The sequence below is a fragment of the Lathyrus oleraceus genome, chromosome 2 (genome assembly GCF_024323335.1).
Source record: "Lathyrus oleraceus cultivar Zhongwan6 chromosome 2, CAAS_Psat_ZW6_1.0, whole genome shotgun sequence".
Taxonomy (NCBI): domain Eukaryota; kingdom Viridiplantae; phylum Streptophyta; class Magnoliopsida; order Fabales; family Fabaceae; genus Lathyrus; species Lathyrus oleraceus.
The window spans coordinates 45,299,635-45,306,793 of NC_066580.1; the positions used below are offsets into that span (position 1 = coordinate 45,299,635).

Consider the following 7,159-nt stretch of genomic DNA (forward strand, 5'->3'; position numbering starts at 1 on the left):
GCCATTGTTTGATGGCTTAAAGTTGGAGTAGGCATAAAACTGAATTTCTCAGAGGTAGTGGCATGAACAGGTACTACAGTTGGAGCTGGTGTTGGCATCGACGATGCAGCCTGCACAGACGATGCTGCCTGAGCTGGTGTTGGCATCGACGATGCAGCCTGCACGGAGGCTGGTGTTGGCATCGACGATGCAGCCTGCACGGACGATGCTGCCTGAGCTGGTGTTGGCATCAACGATGCAACCTGCACACACGATTTTTTAGAAGCTGATGTTGGCATTGATGATGCAACCTGCACGGACGATGCTTCCTGAGCTGGTGTTGGCATCGACGATGCAGCCTGCACAGATGATTTTTTCGAAGCTGATGTCGGCATCGACGATGCAACCTGCACGGACGGTGCTGCCTGAGCTGGTGTTGGTGCCGATGATGCATCCTGCATAGACAATGTTGTTTGAGCAGGTTTCCTAACGATATGCTTCTTGTTAATTATGCGATTTCGTTCTTCTTGAAGTTTTCCTGGTGCTAATACCTTAGCTTTTCCACCTCTTTTAGTCATCTGTTGTCATAAAAATAAAAGGATTAGTCAGTCTCACACTCTTAACATTATCATAACATTATCAAATGCAGTTTCTGATAAAATTAAAAGTAAAAGAAAAGAAACAATGTTGTTTTTGATAATTCAAATGCAGTTGCCAAACATTATCATAACACGCAAAAACCCCTCCAAACATCAACAACAGCAAAAACTTCTCCATACTGTGGCGAGTCCGAAAGCTGCCACGTATACCTACCATAGCGCCGCAGTTACGGATATTTGATAACACAACACTGCTCTACAGGAAAAAATTTGAGCAATTTACAGTACGGATTCTTAATGGAGGCGGCTGCTTGCTAAATAAAAAACATTCATTGTTGTTGTACGATATTCTCATACATCTCCAAACTTTATAAAAACAGGACTCATATTAATCAATCAATAAAAAAAGTTAAGAGAAAGATATGCATACTCTATTGTGGTCCTAAAGTAATAATAACTAAAAGATTAACAACAACTTCATGATAAAGCATGCAACGATCTAATGCAAAAACATGTAAAATGATATTGCAAGGTGTAGAAAACTGTATTTGACCTTTAGAAAGTATTATACTGCATGATAGCACAGGGAAGAACTATAGTGATTCACTACATAGCCAAATTATTGGATATTAGAAATGGAGCCATTTCAAATACAAAGGAATGCTGCTAACAAAGGAGGGGTAAACAAAGAAAAAGTTCTCTACAGGGAAAAGATAAATGCACAGCGACTTAATTTATCTTACATAACTTGTCCAGAATTGATTCTAGCTGAGAAACTAGAAAGAGAAACTAGAAAGAAAAGAAAATTTAGTTCTGCTTCACCCTTTTGTTTCTATTTGAACCCTCATTCACGTCACATCACGCTTATCTTCATCAATGCCCTCTATCTGCTTCACTAGTAGAGCAATCAAAAATCTCTTCAAACACATCTAATTGTGACATGTCACGCAAACAAGATATTGCTTCAATTTCTACATTGGGTAGCGCCGGTAACATCCCATCAGATTGATAAGGTACTTCATCCTCTATGTTGTCAATCTCTACGCGACCCCTTGGTTTTGTGGTGATTGCCGCACACCATCCACGCATATCTCTACACATTTCTGGATATGGGACATAATACACTTGTCGCTTTTTCCAATTGTGATCCACTCCATACCCTTCGAATTCTTTCCATTTCGCCTCCCATCCAATTTCAGTAACTTTTGGAAAATTACTTATTACCGCCCATATATCTTTCCCTGTGGAAATGGGAGGTGGCTCATTGGTCACAACCCTATTTTTTAGGAAACTTCTTTTACTCCTTCTGAAGGAGTGATTAGATGGCAAGAAACGACGATGACAGTCAAACCAGGAATTCTTATGGCCACTTTTCAAGGTGAAAGCATCAGTGTGTTCCATACAATGAGGGCATGCCAATTTACCTTGTGTTCCCCATCCAGATAACATACCATAGGCTGGAAAATCATTAATTGTCCACATCAAGCAGGCTTTCATGATGAAGTTTTGTTTTGTAGATATATCATAGGTCAATATTCCATTGGACCACAATCGATGTAGATCATCAATCAATGGTTGCAAGTAGACATCTATCTTTAATTTAGGGTTTTTAGGTCCGGGTATGAGGCATGCCAAAAACAAGTATGGTTTGGTCATGCACATTTCAGGGGGGAGATTATACGGAGTAACTATTATTGGCCAACATGAGTATGGAGAAGCAGACGCTTGAATGTAAGGAGTAAAACCATCTGAACACAGACCCAACCTTACATTTCTGGGTTCCCTAGAAAAGTCAGGATATACACTATCAAAATGTTTCCATGCTTTTCCATCTGACGGGTGGCGAAGGATGTTGGAACTATTTTTGTTCATGTGATGCCATCTCATTTCACTTGCCGACTCAGTTGATGCATACAATCTTTGTAATCTGGGAATGATTGGGAAGTAGAACATTCTCTTCACTGGGATATCTTTGTACTTTCCCATGCCAGTCTTGCGAGGAATGAACCTAGGAGCATTACAAAATTTGCACTCTGATAGATTGCTATCATCCTTGTAATATAACATACAACCATTCTTACAACAATCAATCTTCTCAACCTTTAGCCCTAACTTAGATACCAACTGTGTTGCTTGGTAATAGTTCTCGGGCAAGCATTTTTGAACTGGACATACACTTTTAAGCATTTGTGCAACAAAATCTAAACCTTTTTGTGGTACATGCCAATTAGACCTAATTTCAAGAAGTTGAGTAGATATTGATAATATTGATTGGGTAGCTCCCTCATAAATGGGCTTGTTGAAAGATATCAACTTGTCATAAAATCGTTTGGCATCTTCGTTGGGAAACTCATCCTCCGTATATTCCTCAACTTCTATGTTATCATTCACGTGAGAGAATACTCCATAAGGCCTAAAAGCATCATACACCATCTGATTCATTGCCTCAATCTGGTCATCATGATGCACATGCTCACTACTATTTGAATCATTCCTTGTATTAACATTGAGCTCTACTTCTCCATGTTGAGTCTAAATCCAATAGTCTGGTTGAAATCCATCTCGATACAAGTGAAGTCTAACATTAGTTGGTATTCTTATCTTGAGACACTTGCAATTTATACACGGACACCTTATCCCTCCCTCAGATTTACAAATAGGTTGTTTCAAAGCCCTCTTTACGAAGTCTTTAACCCCGCGAACATACTCTTCTTTCAATTCGTGTCTATTGGAATATACTCTATCGTACATCCAAGTACGATCCATTTTCTATAAGGCAAACAATTAACTCGTCAACCACTGAAAATTAAAACATATATTAGACAAAAATGAATGGCTGATAAGTTCCTAATGGGTATTAAGAGAAAATCAGATAACTTCCTAATGGGTATTAGGAGAGAATAGAATACATGCATTCCAAGGGATTTTTATTTTATTTTCAGTGGTTCAAAAATTAAACATGACGAACATACCAAATTTTAATACTATTGTACATTATTATTTCAGACCGTAAACAAAATTGCTGCACAGATTTATAAATCTATTAAACTGCTGTATATTTTAACAAATCCAATAAGCTATTGTACTCACTTCCTGAAATCTAACTAAAACAATGTAAGCCTTAATTCTTAGTTTATTTTTTAATGTAAACCGAACCAAAACTACATGTTAATGGAAATAACTAACAACTTGCAGTATGTAGTCACTATATAGACTGTCATGTACAGTAGTACCAAATTATTACCATGCCAACACAAATCAACATACAAACCAAAACAAAACTTCTACCTACAAACATACGCAACCAAAACGCATAAGGTAGCCGATACACAAAGCAACCGCCTCGAAACCAGAAAAAAAACACAACACTGGGACAGTGATCACAACAACAGAATAGAACTTAATTCGAAATATAAACAAAATCTATGCGAATCAAATACCACAAAGGTGAAAGGTTATATCCCGATGCTAGAATTTCATTTACAACATAACCAATTCGCAATCCAAGGGAAACCGAAAAGAGAAAAACACAACATAGCCAATGCGTGTTCGAAATCAAAATAAAGTTCAAAAATTTGTAGGGTTCACAATTCCACGAATTCGCGATATAGGGTTCGAAGAGGTTAGAATGGTGATTTATGTTAGAACGTTCGAAGAAGCCGCAAAGTTATGAGAGAGTGAGGTTATAGTCATTTTTCAATTATGTTTTCCTAACTAATTAACTCTCACAATTTTCACTTAACCGAAATTTAACAAACATTAACAGTCATAACAGAATTCAAAACAACCTACTAACTGATAGCAGACTTAACTCAAGTAAGAAATCTAACAGAAACTTAACTCCATCCTAACAGAAATTCAGTAATCACCAAACAGTTCGCTAATAGCAGTCCACAATAAAAGCATATCATGGTTTCATTTAAGTCATAACAACTCAACATTAACATTAACAGAAGCAAACTATTAGACTTTCAACAATAGTTCACAGTTGACATTACTAATAAGTAATAACACATTCAACTAATTAATTTCCTAACACTTAATTAGCTAAGAAGTTCATAACAGAATTCCACTTTCACTAATAACTAACTTTGTTAATAGAAACTGAACCTCACTAACCAACTTCTAACTTCCAGGTTTCTTCAACAACCGCTCCGAAAATAACAAACTTCAAAACTCCTCTTCCCAACCTATAACAGAACTGAACCTTCACTCTTCACAACTAACGGAACCAACTAACAGAACCATCATTCTCTCATGACCAAAATCAACTAACCGAATTTCACAACAAATTCTAAACCGTTACCTAACAACTTTTCCCAACAAACTTCTCAAGCAAATCACCTGCAAACAGAATTGAAAAATGACTATAACCTCACTCTCTCATAACTTTGCGGCTTCTTCGAACGTTCTAACATAAATCACCATTCTAACCTCTTCGAACCCTATATCGCGAATTCGTGGAATGCACAACAGGACAACAACACAAGACAGAACAAAGGAACACTTCTCAATTGCAGTCACTAGAAGCAAGCAAAGCACTAACTAAGACACATCAACAACAGTTAGAAAACAAGCACTAATAATCAGGTCACAAATATATAGCAGACACACAAATTGTTACAAATGGCTGATACTGGCACTGCAACTCACATCAGAAATCAGTTATGGAATGCAGGCACAGCAGATAATTCAAGAAGCATAACAGCCAAATCAGGTGGCACAATGAAAACATCACCTTCAGCCTGAAGCAAGGAAGGCTCAACAGCAAATATCTCATCAAGAACAGGACAATCTAGAGCATTAGAGGACATACATCAAGCAACAAAAGGGAAACTAAACTACAGATATGAGTTCATCTATAAAGCACTCAAGCAGCCGCATCATCAATACACAATGCAACAACTGGAAATTACTCGGAGGCAACATCATCAAGAGAACCACATGAAGGACATTCAAGATAAGAGGAAGGATGAAAACATGCATCAATATCATCAACATACCAGAAACCTTGGTTCCACAAAAACAAATCTAAACCAGCACAAACTTTTTCAGCTCTTTTAGTTTGACCCCATAAGAAATAATTAAGCAGAACTTAGGAAATTCCATAGCCTCCTCATAACCACAAAATCAATTCATAAATAATTCTCAACCTTGAGAAATACTAACTGATGCAAACACTAACTATTGCAAACACTAACAGTTCAGTCTGGTTCCAAATTAACATAGGGATGACTAACCTTGAGAAAGAGTTGTCTTTGCAAAATCCCGGATGATATAGTGCTTCGGTTCCAAATTAACTTGCATTCAACAACTGCTTACTGCCTCCACTAAGTAAGATGAGCATTCTTGAAAACCTACATTCAGAAAACCAATTAGCAAATAATTTGATTTTTGTAGTTTCAGACTTAAAGGAGACTTTAAACATATTTGGAAACAATACTAAACTTGCAAAGAAAAGTTGATTCCAGCATCCACAAAGCCGATAGTTCTGGAAAACCTACATTCAGAAAACATAAAACATATGACTATCTCATACTCATTAAACCAAAACTCAATGGAAATCACTTGAGATGAATATGCATTACCTTTGATGATTCAGAAACCCTTTAACGAGGGATTTTGAATTAGGGATTCTTCAATGGATTCACGGATTAGGGATTCACGAATCGGTTCACGAAATTGGGAAAAAACGGATTCACGATTTAGCATGGAATTAGGGTTTTCGTTTTGTGAAATGAAATGGAGGGAGAGTGAAAAATGACGAGGGAAAAGGAAAGAGGGAAATAAGCTGTCGCGCAATTTTTGGTCCGAAATAGAAAATTCCATAGAGTCCGCCAAGCGGACTCTAATTAATAAATAAAATACTTAAACCTTAAATATATATATATATTATAGATAAATAAATGGAAAATGTATATGTTATAAGAATAGTGTCGGCTAAGCGGACTCTAAGTAAATAAATACTAATTAAAAAATAATGCTACTAGATAGAGTCGGTCTCACCGACTCTAAATAAATTAATCAAACATTCTTCAAAGGTAACATAACAAGTAGTGTCGGTTTTGCCGACACTGATAAAAAAAATAACTTGTCTTAAAAGATGTACGTAGATAGAGTCCGTTAGTGTAGGCTTAGCCGACACTAATAGTGTCCGTGTCGGTGGCCGACTCTAAACTAGGAGGCTAAAATGACTTATTCTAGTAGTGCATAATCAAAGGGTGAGGGATGGAGTCAACAGGTTGACTCTCCCTCCCTTTTGACTGACCGTTGACCAACTCTCCCTGGGCTGTTTGTTTGGGCCTAGACCAAACTACTCATTGCATCCCATATTCTACTACATGTCTTCCCTCTCTTTGGCTTGTTTTGATGTTCTTCGGCCTATTTTGATGTTCGTCCAATGTACTCTTTTTTGTTTGTTTTAATTGATCTTTTATTTATTTATTTATTTCAATAATAGAAATTAATTTTAAAGAAGTGATTAAATGACATTTAAAAACATAATTCTAAAAAAATTATTTCATTATTTCGTTTCTTTTTTATTTATTTAATTGATTTTTAGTTGTCTATTTATTTGGTTA

The 7,159-nt window shown here is 36.7% G+C and overlaps 1 long non-coding RNA gene across 1 annotated transcript; it reads right to left on the reverse strand.

Moving 5' to 3' along the window:
• Window positions 1–247: 247 nt before the first annotated feature.
• Window positions 248–6,301, reverse strand: LOC127121103 (uncharacterized). Its single transcript, XR_007803312.1, has 4 exons — window positions 6,167–6,301; window positions 6,027–6,078; window positions 5,819–5,935; window positions 248–557 (listed from the first exon to the last, which is right to left on the reverse strand). It is a non-coding gene; the product is annotated as an uncharacterized LOC127121103 (long non-coding RNA).
• Between the last annotated feature and the right edge of the window lie 858 nt (window positions 6,302–7,159).